Source organism: Odocoileus virginianus, chromosome 2 (assembly GCF_023699985.2).
Source record: "Odocoileus virginianus isolate 20LAN1187 ecotype Illinois chromosome 2, Ovbor_1.2, whole genome shotgun sequence".
NCBI lineage: Eukaryota > Metazoa > Chordata > Mammalia > Artiodactyla > Cervidae > Odocoileus > Odocoileus virginianus.
Genome location: NC_069675.1, coordinates 23590062 through 23608518, shown reverse-complemented (window position 1 = coordinate 23608518; position 18457 = coordinate 23590062). Strand labels below are relative to the sequence as shown.

Below are 18457 nucleotides of genomic sequence, written 5' to 3'. Positions count from 1 at the left end.
ATAAGTCACTGTGGATTCAGGGAGTGGAGGAAGTAAGGGACAGAAACGACCTGGAATAATTTTATTTGAATGCATTTCATTTGGAAGGCACATTCTCTTCTAACAAAGACTATGCAGACATTAAAAATAGGGAGTATCCTTGCAGTGCACAGATGGAAAAATCTCTTAGATAGCATTTTAGGTGAAAAAAGCAAAATGTAGAATGATGATGAATACAGAAAGATTATTTTTATGTAAAATTTTGTTAAAGGACATATACATACATGTGCAGTAACAAGGATACACAAAAATTAGTAATGGTAGTTATATTTTGGGGAGGGATTCAGGGGCAGAAGAGGAGCTTGTATTCTTCTCTGACACCATTTTTATTGCTTTAATTTCTTCCCTTGGGTTTATTACTTTTATTTTTTAAAAAATACTGTGAAGCGTTACTGGACTGTGGAATTAATGACTATTATTGTTTTCATATTTATACTTCCCTGAAAAAAGTAAGTTATAATATATGTTATTTAAAAAAAATAAAAACAAGGTAGCATAAAAAATAGTGCCTCCTAGCCTTAGGAGTCCTAATGAGCTATAATCATAGAGATGCCAGACCAGTCAAAATTGGAAGAAAGAGCTATAATCACAGGAAAAGAACTCTCTCCACAGCTCGAAGTAGCCCAGAAAAAGCAGCAGTAATGACAGCAGGCCTGACTTTAAGAAAAGCAGAGACAAGAATGGGTCATAACACAAGATGACATCAGAAAACAAAAACTGCCACACAGAACCCAAGGCCTCCAAGAAAGAGAGAAACTGAAGGGCTTGAGGTGTAAAATCAACAAGAGGGAACTTAGGAGTCAATGCTAAAGTGATTATGACTCACAGTCTGATGGTCCTCAAGACTTGAGTGGCCTTGGAGAAACCGGATCAGAGTTGTGTAACCAGGGCCCTGTGCTGGAGACATAATGGATGGATGATTGAGTTTCTTCCTGCAGCCCCAGGTGATCTCAATGAGGTCAGTGTGCTAGACCCCTCGAGGAGGCAATATACGGGCGTCAAACAAGCATTTCATCTTACCTCCTTCTGCCTGCCAAAACCCTGGCAGAGAGGAGCATCATTACATGAAAGTATGCATGTGGCCTAATTATCTGTCACACTCTGTCACTAGACAAGACCCTGTAAGTGTAGTCCAAAGAATTCATTTCACGGGAACCAAATACAGTAATTCATGTTGCAATCCTGCCCAAATCACTGAACAGATACTTTAAGACCCAAATTCCTTAAAACCAGCTTTGATTTAGCACACACTACACGTTCCAACTAGAGTTTCAAGTGAGTGGAGCTGCCCACACGAAGCCATTTCTCACAGATCGCTGGCAGTTAAGTGCTCAAGAAGAAAATTTCTTCAACTTCCTTTGGGTCTCACAAAACGAAAGCAGCCGTTACATAATAAAGCCTGTAAAAAGCTCCATGGGTTAAGAAGTCCCCGATGTTTTTCCTGCCTTCAGTCATTTGTTTCAAGTATTCAGAAACAGTGAAAGTTCACGAAGCAAAAACATCTTCGGCAGGAAAAGAAGTGTGAGAGTTAGTCAGCAGCTCGACTCACTCATAGGTCCATGAGGTTGTAACTTAATCTTGACAACATAGTCTTTCCTGGAAGAGCTTTGAGCAGCGATTTATCATTTTATAATTTGTGGTTTCAATGTGAGCCATCAACCAAGCAGCTGTCTTGGTCTGAGGAGCTTTTGAATCTTTCAAAAACCCCCGGGGAGGCAGGAAGCCGGCTTCAAACTCGAGGCCCCAAACTCATGGGGTTTAAGGGAGAAGGCCCAAAGGCGAGGATTTCTGTGTTCGCTCTCTTGTCTTTGGAAATGTATGGAATGCGTTCCTGTGTTTGTTTTAGACTTGGTGGGTGGGGGGGTGGGGGGGCGGTGAGGAGAGCAGACTTCGATAGCTGGAGCCGTGGGCTGGCCCCTCGTATCTCTGGACGGCTTTCCTTCTGTTGCACGATCCCCTGGGAAAGGAGAAGCTGGAAGCTGAGAGGGGGAAATGGGTGGAGAAAGGGGAAGCAAGGGGGAAGGGAGGAGTGCCCGCGATAACTCTGCTGACTTCACAGTTTTCCACCAAGGCGCGCCCTGCCCACCTCTCTTGACTTCAAAGCTCCAGGAGCGCCTCTGCGCGCGTGCTCAGTCGGCCCCGCGGCCGCCGGTGGGAGAAGGCATTGACTCTTGGCCCGAGGACCACATCCATCCGAGAACGACATTTCTGAAATTAACTTTGCCGTGAACAAAAGGCGGCTCTGGGTCACCCAGTGCTGGGATTCCAGCATCCACCAGGGCGAAAGGCAGCTTTTACAGAGATGCCTCCAGAAACTCGGGCGGTTTCCCAAGGTGTCTCACTGGTTCTGCAGCAGTGTCGGCTGTCTGTGGGCCGACGGGTGTGGCTTTCGCAATCGTGTTGGGGCGCCCGGATTTGGGAAGACTTGCCTTCTCTCCTCCGAGCAATGCAGGGAATCAGATGTTTGCTGGCAGCGCCCACAGTCTGTCACCATTCTCTCCCCTCCCTGCTCCCCACGCTGGGATTGACTTGTTTTCCTTCCCAAGTCTGTTTTCTCCGGAGTCCTCCAGCCCCTCCCCAGAGAGGAAGCGGAGGAAGTAAGAGGACCATCCTGGCCGCTGTCACTCATGACCTTCTAATCTGCTTATCATTCTAAGCCCAGGACGGAAAGAGGCGCAGCACCTTCTCGGAGCAAAAACAGTCACCACAGATTTCACGGGCTGAAACCAAGATGCACAGCACAGGTTTAAAATATACGTGCATGTGTATGATGGCTCAGACGGCAACGAATTTGCCTGCAATGCAGGAGACCTGGGTTCAATCCCTGGGTCGGGAAGATCCCTGGAGAAGGAAATGGCAATCCACTCCAGTATTCTTGCCTGGAAAAGCCCATGGATGGAGGAGCCTGGCTACAGTCCATGGAGGCTACAGTCCATGGGGTCGCAAAGAGTCAGACATGACTGAGCAACTAACACACACACATGATGTTTCACAATTCTCTCCTTCACTAGCCCCAGACAGTATTGGACGTATGAGCAGCTCTAACTACCTTCTACTGTTCGATGTGAATTTAAAGATAAGCATAGGCTCAGTTCAGTCACTCAGTCATGTCCAACTCTTTGCAAACCCATGGACTGTGGCACACCAGGCTTCCCTGTCTATCACCAACTCCTGGAGCCTACTCAAACTCATGTCCATCAAGTTGGTGATGCCATCCAACCCACCTCATCCTGTGTTGTCCCCTTCTCCTCCCATCCTCAATCTTTCCCAGGATCAGGGTCTTTTTTTTTTTTTTTTTTCAGGGTCTTTTCAAATGAGTCAGTTCTTTGCATCAGGTGGCCAAAATACTGGCGTTTCAGCATCAGCATCAATCCTTCCAGTGAATATTCAGGACTGATTTCCTTTAGGATGGACAGGTTAGATCTCTTTGCAGTCCAAGGGACAAGCATAGGCTAGAAGTAGATGTCTTGGAAATTCAGCTTCACTAGCCAAACTAAGCACCACAAACAGTTCAGAAGGTTCTGTAACTGGTTACAGATCCCAGTTACAGTGTTTTTCCCCATCTAACATTCTCATTGCCAGCCTTAGGTCCTGGCTTGAGAAAGGTCTGAGAGAGGTCTAGCCTAGTCTTTTCAGAAAATGGCCACACCATGAGATGTCTGTGCCTCCTGGGTCCAGCCTTGGGTGCAAGGGCATTTGAAAAAGAACACATGACTCTTGTCCTTAAGAAAATTAACAGAAACATCGAATTTTAGCTAGGAAATTAATGAGCAAGATAGCCCAAACTCTCTATAACTAGAGATTTTAAAATCAGGAAATGAAAACTTACGTTAGTTAAGAGGCCTGCCTAAGGTAAATATTTCCTTGGTTAATCCCACAAACAAAAATTAGAACCATAGTCAGTTTGTAGCAAACACTTCTTGTGGACTCAAATCTGAATGAGTGTTACTCAAAACAAGATGTGTGTGTGCGTGTGTGTATGCCCACCTGTGTCCGACTCTTTGCAACCCCATGGAATTTTCCAGACAAGAATACTGGAGTGGGTTGCCATTCCTTCTCCAGGGATCCTTCCCAACCCAGGGATGGAACCTGAGTCTCCTGCATTAGCAGGTAGATTCTTTACCACTGTACCACCTGGGAAGCCCATACAATAGATGCACTGAGGTTCTTTTATGGTTAAGGTAACCTGCTCTTGGTCTTCTAGATTCAAACTAACTACACCCACCCTTGACCTCTGTCTGGGGTTTCAACCAAGTACTGTCAATGCATTTGAAATTGATTCAAAATGCTTTCTGGAGAGCCATCTCAGTTGAACTTGCAGGCACTCTTGGGGTTCCCTTTCAAGAAAGAATGGACTGACATTCTCCCTGGACTAGACCCAGGTTAGGCTCTGCCTGCCTGGGAGTGTGTCTCCGTCTTTGATAGTCTGATGGCTAAAGTTCCAGGTTCCTGCTCTTCAATCAACACCACCAAATGCCTGCAGTGTTGGCTTGACTCACCAGTCCACTTGTTTCAGACAGTTCTTTTTTTACAGAGACACTAAGGATATATGTAGCTTCTTTCTCCTGAATTCTTTCTCAAACTTTCTTTGTCACGTTTTACTACTATTTACTGAGCATCCTTTTTGACTTGGATACTGGGGAAAACAAGGTGACTCAGTCCATGCCCTCATGGGCTCTGTAAATGCCATAGGGAATCACTGTATAACCAAATTAGAGATGAGAAAAACAACATAAGATGAACAGCCCACAGCCTTCTGTCTCATTAATCCCACATCCACCCCACCTAACAAAGTGAAGGATCTAATACTCAAGTTCTTCAGAGTTCTCTTGGCTCACTTCCCAGCTGTGGTCAAATTCTCTGCATGCTCGTTCCTCCTTTTCTGGATTACTTGTGGAATTGCCAGGAGGACAGAGGCTTGAAGAATGCAAGCAGGGAAGAAAAAAATAAAAGGAGAATCTGCAAATGATCGACTGAAACCAGTTGTAGCTGGGCAGAATCAGGGTTTTCAGTTGCAAGCAACAGAAACTAACTCGGACCGATTTAAGAAAAGGAATTTCTCAAAAAGCTATTGAATAATCACTGAGAAGGCTGAAAAACAGGATCAGAAAACACAAGAACCGGGAACTCAGGATCATATCTGAGGCCACAGGTACAATCACAGCCTAGAAAGAGTGAGATGAGGGTACCCCTGCTGCCATTGCTGAGTGCTGCACCTCGGCTTCCACCATCACTGTCTTCAGCCCTCGAAACCATGGGCAGTGGGAACCTGGATATTTTTGTCGCCCTGCAGCCTCCCCGAGAAAGGATTCTCCAATGTCCCACTTTGCTGGTGCCAATAACTTCTGATTCCTTCCAGAGCAAGAGCACCTGATTGGCCAAGTCTTGGTTGTATGTCCACGTCCTAGCTGCAAAGGGAACTAGACTTTTCTAGAGACTTCTAGAAGACTAGAACACTCTTTTTTAGGGCACTGAAATTCATGAAGTGATAGCATCCCAAACATGGGAAGGAGGTTCAGATGCTCAATAGCCAAAAATGACCCTGAACCCCCTTCCTCTAATCCCATGTGAAGGGAGAGTGTGAGTCAACACTGACCTGCCAGAGGATTAGAAATGAGTCCAGGAGACACATTCCAGCACTGAGGCTGGTGGCCTCTGATCCAGAAGCAAGCGCCCTAGGCCAGTATGGTCAGCACAACCAGGTTGAACTTCCCTAAGAAAAGGAGGTAGAGACTTCTCTCTGGGTGCCCCCTCCCTCCAGCCTCAGCAAAGAGAAGCGGGGAGGCTCCCTGGGAATGAGAAGAGCCGTCCCTTCCTGCTCTAGCAGCCTTTCCTTCTGCAGCTGGATCAGCCCCGCCTAGCCCCACCATCCTTTTCTCACCAACAGGAAGGAAATCCAAGCTGCCACCATCTGAAAACAAAAGCCTGTGTCAGAAATATTTACCTTTGGCCTTGATCTCTCATCCCAGACCTGCTGCTTAGACTTTTCACAATTTATGGATCCTGACATATGGTGATTCATCTTGGTTTTGTCATTGCTAGCCACCACGCAGAAGGGTTGGCCTCTGAGATGGGGGTGGGTGGCTAGGGAGAAGGGACACGTGTGCTCACCAGCCACCCTTCAACGTCCCAGGCCACAGTTTCCTCTTACTGATGTTGCCCAGCCCAGGGTGGGGGGTTCATCTGTGGCTTATTTTCCGTTTGTTTTAGTCCCCCACCCATTTAGTAAGTTGGTCTAAAAACAAAACAAAAAAAGCCCCAAATAAAACCAAAAAAGGAAACTCTTTTGAGTCATCTGATTATTTGTTCTCTGACTTTAGAAGAGAGGCAAAATAACCCCAAAGTGTAGCATTTTATTAAAGGATGATACATGGGATTAGGCAAGTCCCTCTAGCCATTCTCGGGATCCGGCCCTGGGGTGGGCCCTTGGTGACACATTGTTTTCCTTTATCCCTTTCCTGGGGATGTGGCTGGAAAGACAGTTGGATAATTCCAACTATCTGCTTCTAACTTGGGGTGGGGGTGGGGGGGGGGCAGAGAGGATGGCAGGGAGGCTGGGTGCAAGGTAGCATGTGGCTGTTTCCAGCCATCCTTCCTCGACCTCTCACCACAACCCTAGATACTTACAGCATCCCTACCTTTTCCTGAAGGCTGTCAGAGCTCCTGGGAGAGCCACACATGAAGCCTTCATGAAAGCTGTTGTTTAGTCACTCACGTGTGTCTGACTCTTCAACCCCATGGGCTGTAGCTCTCTAGGCTCCTCCTTCCATGGGAAAGCTCCAGGAGGTGAAAACTTCTGAGATCCCCCTGATTAATCAGATCACTAGAAACAAAGCAAAACAAAACAAACAAACAAACAAAAAAGAAAAGAATATTTTTAACACCTTACAAGAGTGCCTTCATTGAGTCAAAGTTCAATAATACTACAGTCCCATATTTCTTAGAAAGTAAACAGAAGAAATAGAAAAACAAAAAAAACAAAAGAAATAAACAAGCCCATCCACATTTTTGATATCTTCTGAAAACTCAGTGGAAGACATTTTCCATTATGTTTCTCAGGGTCTTGTCTTTTAGGATCTATGTGATAAATTTCACTTAGAATTCACAAGAAAAAGACTATGTTTCCTCATGAGCTAATATTGCTTCCTTTTTTTCCAGACAGTAACCAACTGTGTTTCCCTTTTTGCTTTGACTGTCACAGAGCCTGAACTGAAGTTTAATACCCATTTACAAAATTATCTTACCTCCAGCTCCTGATCTTCCCCTTCCTCTATGTGGTTTCTCAACACCCCCTTTCATCTTTAACTGCTTCACCTAGTTGTACATTTAATTTCAGCTACACCAGAGTTTTTTAAAAAAACCTGCAAAGCGCAACAAACAACAAAACTAACCATCAAATTAGTAACATGACCAAGGTCACCTAGAACTTGGTCTCACTTCCCCAATATCTCCTGGGTGGTTAGAGAGACTCACAGGCTAGACACATGCAATTATTAAAATATGTTCAAGCATTAAATGAGAAGAACAAAGATTCTAGGAATTGAGGAAACAGATCAGTGAAGACTTGGAGCAGTCAAGGAAGGCTTCCCAAAGGTGGCAGTACTTATTGCAAACTTTGAAAGCTGGGGGTTAATTTCAAGGGTTCATTTCATTGGATTATTTATATGGTTTGGTTGGACTATAAGAAGAATGTACCTGAGAATTTATCCAACTGGCTCTTTTCTAGGGATAGTTTCTGGACTTACTCTGAGAGGCCAGTGCATTAATTTCTAGGGAGCAATTATGTGAAGGCAATCAGGTGAGTCCTCGGTAAAATGGTGAAGTGGGTGGGACAGGTCAGAGCACTATACTGGCATTTTAGATGGGATAATTCTTCATTGGAACTATTCTACATACTGCAGTATCCTTGGCATCCTAGTTCACACCCACTAGATGCTCATAACAATACCTAGTCATTGGGACAGCCCCAAATTCTACCCGTTCTCCTCAACACACCCTGGAGGACAGTGATGCACACAGGTGAGACCTACCACTACCTCAAATACCCAAAATTCTCCTCGAAGTTCTGCCATCTATAACTAAGCTTTCCAGATTTAGCAAACAAACTATAGAACACCCAATTAAATTTGAATTTCAAATAAACAATGAATAATTTTTTAGTATAAGTATGTTCCAAATATTGCACTACTTGTTGTTTATTAGAAAATTCAGATTTAGCTAGTGATCCTTATTTGATCTGAAAGCCCTACCCACAGCCCATCACCACCATATACAAACCTGTCTCCCAGAAAGTCCCTTTGGGTTGGTCCCTGTGCTGTGTGCTGAGCTATTTCCTACTCCTTCCCTGTGAGATCCATCTATTCTGTATTTCAGTTTTTCATGTTCAGTCTCTGCTAAGTCTCAGTTCAGTTCAGTTCAATCGCTCAGTCGTGTCTGACTCTTTGCGACCCCATGAACCACAGCACACCAGGCCTCCCTGTCCATCACCAACTCCCGGAGTTCACCCCAATCCATGTCCATTGAGTCAGTGATGCCATCCAACCATCTCATGCTCTGTCGTCCCCTTCTCTTCCTGCCTTCAATCTTTCCCAGCATCAGAGTCTTTTCAAATGAGTCAGCTCTTCGCATCAGGTGGCCAAAGTATTGGAGTTTCAGCTTTAGCATCAGTCCTTCCAATGAATATTCAGGACTGATTTCCTTTAGGATGGACTGGTTGGATCTCCTTGCAGTCCAAGACTCTCAAGAGTCTTCAGGGGAGGGTAAATACTTTAAATCAGATGAACAAATTCTTTTAATAGGTAGTCTAATTACCCTATCCTGGAATGTGAAGTCAAGTGGGCCTTAGAAAGCATCACTACGAACAAAGCTAGTGGATGTGATGGAATTCCAGTTGAGCTATTTCAAATCCTGAAAGATGATGCTGTTAAAGTGCCGCACTCAATATGCCAGCAAATTTGGAAAACTTGGCAGTGGCCACAGGACTGGAAAAGGTCTGTTTTCATTCCAATCCCTAAGAAAGGCAAACCCAAAGATGGCTCAAACTACCGCACAATTGCACCTATCTCACACGCTAGTAAAGTAATGCTCAAAATTCTCCAAGCCAGGCTTCAGCAATACGTGAACTGAGAACTTCAAGATGTTCAAACTGGTTTTAGAAAAGGCAGAGGAACCAGAGATCAAATTGCCAATATCCGCTGGATCACTGAAAAAGCAAGAGAGTTCCAGAAAAACATCTATTTCTGCTTTACTGACTATGCCAAAGCCTTCGACTGTGTGGATCACAATAAACTGTGGAAAATTCTGAAGGAGATGGGAATATCAGACCACCTGACCTGCCTCTTGAGAAATCTGTATGCAGGTCAGGAAGCAACAGTTAGAACTGGACATGGAACAACAGACTGATTCCAAATAGAAAAAGGAGTATGTCAAGGCTGTATATTGTCACCCTGCTAATTTAACTCATATGCAGAGTACATCATGAGAAATGCTGGGCTGGAAGAAGCACAAGCTGGAATCAAGATTGCTGGGAGAAATATCAATAACCTCAGATATGCAGATGACACCAACCTTATGGCAGAAAGTGAAGAGGAAGTAAAAAGCCTCTTGATGAAAGTGAAAGAGGAGAGTGAAAAGGTTGGCTTAAAGCTCAACATTCAGAAAACTAAGATCATGGCATCTGGTCCCATCACTTCATGGGAAATAGATGGGGAGACAGTGGAAACAGTGGCAGACTTTATTTTGGGGGGCTCCAAAATCACTACAGATGGTGACTGCAGCCATGAAATTAAAAGATGCTTACTTCTTGGAAGGAAAGTTTTGACCAACCTAGATACCATATTAAAAAGCAGAGACATTACTTTGCCAACAAAGGTCCGTCTGGTCAAGGCTATGGTTTTTCCAGTGGTCATGTATGGATGTGAGAGTTGGACTGTGAAGAACGGTGAGCGCTGAAAAATTGATGCTTTTGAACTATGGTGTTGGAGAAGACTTTTGAGAGTCCCTTGGACTGCAAGGAGATCCAACCAGTCCATCCTGAAGGAGATCAGTCCTGGGTGTTCATTGGAAGGACGGATGCTGAAGCTGAAACTCCAATACTTTGGCCACCTGATGTGAAGAGCTGACTCACTGGAAAAGACCCTGATGCTGGGAGGGATTGGGGGCAGGAGGAGAAGGGGACAACAGAGGATGAGATGGCTGGATGGCATCACCGACTCGATGGGCGTAAGTTTGAGTAAACTCCAGGAGTTGGTGATGGACAGGGAGGCCTGGTGTGCAGCGATTCATGGGGTCGCAAAGAGTCGGACACAACTGAGTGACTGGACTGAACTCAACTGAGGTAACATCTTACCTTAACCTGGTTAAAGTATCAATATACACCAGTCTCTAGAAGGCTCTCAGATTGAATGGTGGTGGGAAGGACAGACAGGGAAACAGGAAGCATTGCTAGGGCTGACAGTTTATGCCATGTGACCCTAAATTTCAATGAGTCTCAATTTTGCCTGCACAATTGGGAGCTTCACACACTGCTGAGGGCTTTCCAGGTTGTGCTAATGGTAAAGAACCCGCCTGCCAATGCAGAAGATATGAGATTTGGGTTTGATCACTGGGTCTGGAAGACCCCCTGGAAGAGGATATGACAACCCACTCCAGTATTCTGGTCTGGAGAATCTCATAGACAAAGGAGCCTGGCAGGCTACAGTCCACAGGGTCGTAAAGAGTCGGACACCACTGAGTGATTAGTACACACACAGGCATGCACTATTGATGTCTGGACCTACCCTCAGAGACTCTGAGTGAATTATGCTAGGGTGGAGCCTGGGACTGGGGATTTTTTAAAGCCCAAGCCCGACCCCAGGGTCTCCCTAACTTGCAACTGAGGTTGAGAATCACTCCTTCACTTCCTGAGAAAAGTGAGAGAAAGGAGCAAGCATGATAAAGGATGAGAGAGAAGCAGAGAGAATGAGACCTGGTCTCAGGGGCTCTGCTTGGTGTTGGTCATTGAGGGCATTTGGAAGAAGCAAGAGGCAAACACATTCCACTCAAGCAGGGGGAGAAAAGTTCAAGAAAGTAATATACTTCGAATGTGTTCCATTTTGAGCAAAACAGATGTGAGAAAGCACTTCTGAGGAGCCCAGAGAGTGTTTCATTTTGTGCCAAACACTGTCCTTAGAGATGCTCCAGCTTACCAAAAAAAGTCCCCTAGAGAGAGTCCCATTTTTCTTTATTACCCAGCGAGTCTAACCAACGCCAGGATCAGGTTCAGAAACCGGGCTGCTCACACCCATGGCCTTGCTGGTGTTGACTTCGGCGCAAGCCTCTGATGTTACCACGGGCACCTCAGCGAAAGAGGCTCCCCTCTTGGCTCCGTGTGGACTGTGAGCCCAGAGTGTCAGCCCGCGTGCCATCAGCACATGCGGGCCTTGACTCTGACAAGTAGGTCAGCATCGACACGGCTCCAGCCTCTACCAAGAGGTACTTGTCCCTGGCAGGAAGCTGCTTCTGCAGAATTAAAAACCATCAGAGTTGATCAAAGGAAGTGCAGGGTAGGCTGGCGGGCGGGCCAGATCCTAATCTCCACTTGCTGGCCTCACGCATCACTGCACATGAGTCACCCCACTGAGCTCATGCTGTTTGGATTAGGCTTTTACAGGCGAGGTTTGCCAAGCTTGCACAGAGCAGCCGAGAGGCGAGGGAGGAAGCTGGGATGTGGGTTAGATGTGGTTGCCCAGGTGCCAGGGAGGAGGCAGCTGGCTCCCTAGGTACACAGGATAGAGGCAGCAGAGGGCGGGTTGTGAGTCCTATTGTCCGTGGCCCATCTCTTCAGCTCAGTTCCACGCGCCCCATTAGGAGCAATGGAGCCCACACCAGCCTACACATCCTTCCTCTCTTGCCAGCTCTCCAATTAAGATGTACTATTACAGGACTCACATCTTACTTTCACTCAACCATTTGCCTCTTAACGAGCAGGAATTCCTTCTCTCAAAAGCAGGCAACACTTCACCACTCAGGCATCTTGCTCAAATGCAGTGGAGTCCAGCAAAAAAATGAAAAAAAAAAAGGGAGGGAAGTCAGAAAATAAAAATTCCTAAATTAAGAGCTAACCCATAAAAGCAGGGCTTCCCCTAGTGCCTGGCTGGTGTGACATCACCATGAGTTACTCAATGAAAATGGTGTCAGAGTAGCAACTCGATTACATGTGGAACATTTCCTTAAGAAATAGAACTCTGCAGAAAATGAAAAGGGGTAGAAAAGACCCTGAACTTAGGTCTTTGGGGGACTACCTCTAGAGGGGCTGACTTCCCTGGGCAAAGACCTAAATGGGATTGTCTTCCAAACAGTGCCTCGCAGGGTCTTGGTACTCAGGAACAGCAACAGAGGTAACCCAGTGGTTTGTTTTGCAATGATGGGAACAAGATCAAAATCCTTTGTCTCTGATTCTGCCAAGTTTTGCTTCTGAGCCTGGTAACTTAGGAAGCAGCAGCCCCCATGATTTTGTAAGCCAAGGACTCTTGGCTTGTAGTCTCTGCTGGGATTCTCTTTAGAGTATTTTAGACTGTCATTTATTAAAAGCATCTAAATGGAGGTGGCAGTCCTTGACACTTTCCAAAATAAATGTTGCCACTGGTCCCAACACCATGCTTGACTCTAAACCATGAATTTCCAAACTTATTATTGCTCAATTAGTTGTAATTAAAAAGTAATTTCTTATTCCTGGCCTCAGGTTTCTTCTCACCTATCTGTAATTCTCAGGGTGCTCAAATTTGCTCAGGAAACCTGTCTTTTCCTTCTTTCCTGCCTTTATTATTTTCAGTTGAGAATGGAACTGGAGATAGGAGGTACCAGCCTGGAGAGGATTCCAGTCACTAAAGTACAGCACAGCAGAGGTTAAAGTCTGACCATTAGGTGAACCTGGTTGAACCCTTACTCTGCCACCAACTCCCAATGTAATCTTGGAGCAATTTTCTTAACCCCTCACAGCCTCAAATTCCTCATTTGTGAAATGTGGATAAAAATCATCCTAACCTCATTGAAGAGGAGGACTACATGAGCTAAAGGCAAGAAAAACATTTAGTAAAGTCCCTGGCACTCAGGAAACACGTAATCAATGCATTTTTATTTCTATCACAATAATCACCCTTCAACCAGCACTGTGTAGCTAATGGTAGTAAGCTTCACTGGATTCTATTGCTAACATTTCTTCCTTCTGAAATTTCTCAGTGCCCAGAGAGCTAATATTTGCTTTAATCAAAAGTACTAGCTTGAGAAAGACAAATATCATGTGATATCACTTGTCTGTGGGATCTAAAAAAAAGGGATACAGATGAACTTATGTACACAACAGAAACAGACTCACAGACTTTGAAATCAAACTTATAGTTATCAAAGGGGAAAGGCCAGGATGTGGAGGGGGGAGCTGTACATTAAGAGTTTGGGATTAGCATATACACAGTACTCTATATAAAATAATCAACAAGGACCTATGATATAGGACAGGGAACTCTACTCAATATTCTATAATTGGGATAAGAATCTGGGAAAAGAATCTGAGAAAGAGTAGATGTATGTATATGTATAACTGAATTACTTTGATGTACACCTGTCAACATTGTAAATCAACTATAATCCAATACAATTTTTTTTTTAAGTATCTGCTGGATGGTGCCCCTGCATCCTTTGTTAGGAAAACATCATAGGAGAGGAGGAGAAGGAGGAGGAAAGAATCATTCACAAGTGATGAAAAGGAGGTATTTTCCCTTGGGAGTTCCTTCCAACTAGAAAAGTCCCATAACTCTTGAGGGCGTGGTAGGGATTGGGGAAAGAGGGCCCAGATTCATGTCCTCATGGAGTCTGTTAGTGGAGGAAGCCCTGGATAGGAATGTGATGTGGCTCAATGAATCTAAAAAGCACATCTACCAAGCTTCTGGGTAGAAAGGGATGATGTAATGACTAGAGGTCTTTCTGTTCAGAAGGGCACCATAATAGGCAGCATTGCTAGTGCAAGTCCTGGGCATAGTCTCCAGGTAGGAACTGAGAAAGGGGGAATTGAAGCTGCTTTGCATAACAAAAGTGAGGCATGTCGCCATCTAGTTGGGCAGAATATGTTGGAAGAATGAAATTCATGTAGGATGATTCTCCCCTCACTTCCTTAGTATGGATTTGGACTAACACTGATGGTTTTTCTTTGGTGTATGGGTGTGTGTGTGTGTGATATCTAAGAATTAATTGCAGGTGATCAGAAGACCACAGGAAGAATGAGGAGGGGTATCTGGATTACACTCTGGCAGAGAGACCCTAAAGAGAACAAAAACTGGAGAAACGAAACCTCTCATAGATTATTCTGGGAGTCATTTAACAACATGGTATGATTTCTGAGTAACTTAGACTTTGAAAAATGTTTGGCTGTGGATCATCCTTACCCTACAGATGATCCTATTTGTGGTAGAGGGTAAGGGTTGGATGGATTTTGTTGAGTGGGGATATCACGGGGCTTGGGGGGCAGTGTTGTATTAAATGGTAAATATAGTGATACATTTAGCTTGTATTCTTTGTCTTTTGTGTGCTCTACTCCCAGCACCTAGAATGGTCCCTGGGACACCACAGGCAATTAGTAAACACTTGTTGAATGAATGAATGGCACCATGGAGAAGAGTGGGCTCACAGAGGAAAAGAAGAAACAGGATTGGCCTTGGGACTGGTCAGCAAGGTTAGGAAATGAACCAGGCCTGCGAAGACACACTGCTAAGGGTTTTCCTTCTTCACCTGGGGCTCTGGGAACAGTTATATTTAATTTTCATTTTTTTCCCCTTCTACATATCCTCCAATTTTTAATGAAGTGGCTTACACATTCATGTTAGATGCGTAGAGTTAAGAGGGAAGACAACGATAGCAAATGTGACTTCCCTGCACTGTCCCTTGCATTAGTTTTCTATGGCTGGTATAATGAACTGTCACCAGCACCACGAATGTACTATCTTACTAGTCCGCAGGTTAGAAGACCTAAAATTAAGATGTCTACAGGGCTGCATTCCTTCTCAATCCACCAAGCGAGAATCTGTTTTCTTGCCCTTTTCAGCTTCTAAAGACAGCCTGCATTCCTTGGCCTCTTCCTCATATCCCTCTGACCTCTGCTCCCATCGTCATATCTCCCTCTCTGACTTTTACTCTCTTTCCCTTATAAGGACCCTTGTGATTACATCGTGTTCACCCGGATATTTCAGGACAATCTCCCCAACTCAAGGTCCTTAACTTCATTGCATCTGCAAAGTCCTTTTACCATGTAAGGTAACATATTCACAGGTTCCAGAATGTGGACGTTCCGGGGGCCGTTATTCTGTCAACGTAACCCCCAAGGCCACCATCAGCGTCATGCCCAGGGAAGATGGCAGCCCCAGAACACAGGCCAGGACCCACACTCCAGCGAGCAGAGACCTGGCTGAAGGCGGAGTTGGAGGCAGGAGAAAGCAGTGGAACTGGCCACAGCCTGGACTGGCTTTGGAGATGAGAGACCCATTCTTTTCTGCAAATCTACTGGAGAGTGGTTCTCAGTGACAGAGACAGAAAGACAGACTCTGCTCTTCCAGATACAGGGGCTGTCCAAGCAGCAGACACTCAGGTTACAGCTCCTTTCCAGTTTGGAGATTAAGAATTTGAAACAATTTGTGAAGTGTCATGTCTGGTTTGTGACAGGTGCACAATTCAATAAAAGCCATCTATTATTAATACCAGAAAGAGGGTGGGGAGGGGGGGAGGTTCCAGAGTCCCAGCTGCTGGGGGAAGCAGGTCACATACAGCTGTATATCCCCAACCCCAGGAAAACAGGAAGACCTGTCATGAGGGAATAAGGTATGAGGCAGGTGTTCAGAGGTAGAGTTCCAAGCGCCCTTTATCTTAACTTCTTCCCACACAAGCTAGGAGGAAGCATCTGGCCAGTTCTTTAATGAAACTTGGAACTCACTGCTGTAGTCAAGAAGAAAATATTTTTGTGGTTTTTCTTTGGGGGAAGAAAGTAATAAATCTTTCTGTTGTTGAAGGAACACCTTTCAGTGGTATAGCTCTAAGAGGGATATATTATTATGAAAGTGTAAGTGCCTGAAAGTTTGTTAGTTGGGCCACTGGGAAGCTTCATGTACACCCTGAAGGGTAAGAACACAGGACGAGCTGGTGGTCCCAAGCTCAAAGGTGGTCACAGAAGATACAGATTTAAGAAATTGGCATTCCTACTAGAACAGCTAGGTTTTTGGGGTGAGTGTTGGATCTGGAAAGCTCCTTTGTATCTCCCCATGGATTTCCTACAGAGCCCCTGCTCGGCAAAGAGCATCTGTTTTCACTGTCTGCTCTCATCAGTCAGGTATGGCAGGAAAAGGGGACATGGCCTTGTTCTTAAGGAGATCATTCACCCTGGACAAATGTGATGAACCCTTGCTGGACATTCTAGGCACTGATCTAGGTTCAAGGCATAGGGTAGCGACCAAAACAGACAACAAATAATAACTATGTGTCAGGTTGTGATGAGCGGTAGAGACGGAGCAAGAAGAAAGGGCTGGGTGTGTGTTGGGGCGGGGGGAGAAGGCCTCCCTGATAATGGGGTACTTGTGCAGAGATGTGAAAGATGTGAAAGCGGCAAGAGGGCGAGTCACACGGACATTGGACGGGTGGGCCCAGATGGAGGGAACACCTATCGAAGCCTATGGAAGTAGCTCGGGAATTCCCTGGAGATCCAGTGGTTGAGTTTGCCTTCCCTGGCCCAGGAAGATTCCATAGGCTGCCTGTGCACCACAACTACTGAAGCCCATGCTCTAGAGCCCATTGTTGTTTAGTGGCTAAGTCGTGTCTGACTCTTTTGTGACCCACATGGATTGGAGCCCGCCAGGCTTTTCTGTCCATGGGATTCTCCAGGCAAGGATACTGGAGCGGGTTACCATTTCCTCCTCCAGGGGATCTTCCTGACCCAGGGTTCAAACCCACATCTCCTGTACTGTAGGCAGATTATTTACCAGTGAGTCACCAGGGAAGCCTCTGGAGCCTGTATTCCACAACAAAAGAAACCTTCACAATGAGAAACCCATGCACTACAACAAAGAGGAGCCCTGCCTCACCGCAACTAGACAAAGCCAGCGCATAGCAGTGAAGCCCAGCACAGCCAAAAATTAAATAAACCAAGTAGCCCAGTTTTCAGTGAGCACCACGTACACGGCCAGCCAGGGTGACAACACCTCCTTCCTCATGCAGAGTCCTCATCCACAACGGTGGCTGGCAGCTTCTTGGTGTGACACATCCCAACCTCCAGCCACGGTGGACTGGGCCTGAGGAGGGCACCCATTCCAACTGGGCTCTCCTGCATGAAGTAATGGCAATCGTAAGGGAGAATGAGCAGTATGCTGTGACTGTCTCCAGGGCTGACCTGGGGTTTTGAGTCTAGGAGGCTGGAGTTAGAAGGCCCAGAGCCTGTGTGACCGAGAGTGGGTTTATCAGCCCGTCCGTGAGGCAGAGACTCACCCCAAGGCTATGCTTCTGCAGACGGACATTTCTTAGGGCAAGTCAATCCAGTGCTACGCCTCTGCTCCCATCGCCTGAGTGCGGGTACTTAGATTAGGTGCGGAGATTACAAGGAGGAACATAGAGCAAACAGAAATACTTCCACTGAGACTGCTTAGGCTTGAAGCAACATTCCTCCAGAGCTCTCTCTGCACACACACCTGAAGAGAGTAGACATAGGAATTGGATTTTTCAAAACTCTTTTTATGAATAGCTTTTTTTAAAGGCACTACCTTTTTTTAAGAAGTCTGGGTGTTTCTATCTTGATAATGTAATTTAAAGGTATAAGTAAGGTTTCTTTGTTTTTAAAAGGAATTTTTCATACGAGGAAGCTTTGTCCCTTTAATAACCTGAGTATCCAGGGGGGATGGAGCAAGTCAGGCTCTGACTCGTCGCCTCTTGTTCCAAGCTCTGCCGTCTCTTGGACTGCAGCCTCTCCACAGCTTGAGTTGGCTGAGCAGTTTTCTTCATGAATAAAATGCAAACAGCAAAGTTCTCAAGACCAGAGCATTTCTTTCCACTGGGCAGGTTATGAATTTCTACGGTGTTTCTCTGCTGGGCTGAGATTTCATTAACTAAATTGTGTAAAGGATCTTATTGTCATGTGGTGGTGTTCAGTCGCTAAACCATGTTCAACTGTTTGCGACCCCATGGACTGTAGCACGTTAGCCTTCTTTGTCCTTCACTACCTCCTGGACTTTAATCAAATTTATGTCCATTGAGTCAGTGATGCTATGCTTAACCCAAATATCAATCCCAAACAAATACCAATAGTTGCTTAATAAATACTAGTGCCTACAGAAGTTACATCAAAAAAGAAAGTTCTTTTTAGATACAGAGGCATACTGGAGTATTTACAAGTGAAATGACAATGTGTCTGGGA

General features: G+C 45.4%; 1 protein-coding gene across 1 annotated transcript in view; it reads right to left on the bottom strand.

Moving 5' to 3' along the window:
* Positions 1-18457, bottom strand: part of LOC139036768 (collagen alpha-1(I) chain-like) — a 62991-nt gene that overhangs the window by 22124 nt on the left and 22410 nt on the right. Inside the window, exons 6-8 of the mRNA XM_070472627.1 lie at positions 6678-6862; positions 5984-6123; positions 866-936 (exon numbers count right to left, since the gene is read on the bottom strand). The gene's annotated coding sequence lies outside the window, so the exon portion shown is untranslated. The remainder of the gene's footprint in view (positions 1-865; positions 937-5983; positions 6124-6677; positions 6863-18457) is intronic.